General features: G+C 34.2%; 1 long non-coding RNA gene across 1 annotated transcript in view; it reads right to left on the bottom strand.

Moving 5' to 3' along the window:
- Positions 1 to 55, bottom strand: part of LOC149773123 (uncharacterized) — a 31,791-nt gene extending 31,736 nt beyond the window's left edge. Inside the window, exon 1 of the long non-coding RNA XR_016417466.1 lies at positions 1 to 55. This exon is cut by the window's left edge and continues 209 nt beyond it. This is a non-coding gene — a long non-coding RNA (uncharacterized LOC149773123).
- Positions 56 to 675: the final 620 nt, after the last annotated feature.

Here is a 675-nt window from a genome sequence, read left to right as displayed (position 1 = left end):
CACAGATAACTATCAGGCACCCATAATATGCATTGGCTATCCTGTACATTTTTGCCTTTTTTCAAACTAAAAACACCTTCTTATTCGCATCTGTCAGGTTCTAAATATTAATGCATATTTTATGAAACTCTATGCAAAAACACGCGTCTATTTCCCAACTACAAAGCGCAGTTCAGTTCGTAACACATCATAAAACTTGCCAGACACTTAAAGTTTTATCAGGAGGGTGACAATTATTTTCAGTGGTAAAATCAGTAATGTGTCAAGTATCGCCCCAGGGTACGCCATCGTGTTTAACAGATGTGTATTAAGTCTTAAATGTAATTTTGTGAGTATTGGATAAATCCAATTAAAGATAATTACTGAAAACCTTCTTTCAGAAAATCAGAAAATATAAAAAAGAAAGCATGCCGCCATTATCCCCACCACCACGACCACATCCGCCTCCAAAAGAAAGAAAGAAAGAAATTTTTTTAAAGATGTAGAAGAATATCATAATCGAATAAATTTGTCACTTAACTGCGAGTGGATAAAAATATACTGAATGTGGAACTCTAGTGATCTTCCCGCTTGCTTCTCCGTCTTATTTTAATGAACTCGTTGATTGCAATTCAAATGAAACGTGGAAGTAAAACGTTAAATTAAAAATTATAAGCATTAGGAATTCACACACAC

The sequence above is a fragment of the Sinohyriopsis cumingii genome, unplaced genomic scaffold (genome assembly GCF_028554795.1).
Source record: "Sinohyriopsis cumingii isolate HCF-2022 unplaced genomic scaffold, ASM2855479v2 utg000881l, whole genome shotgun sequence".
Classification (NCBI taxonomy): domain Eukaryota; kingdom Metazoa; phylum Mollusca; class Bivalvia; order Unionida; family Unionidae; genus Sinohyriopsis; species Sinohyriopsis cumingii.
Note: the sequence above shows the minus strand (reverse complement) of the source record. Positions and strands in the feature narration are given on the sequence as shown.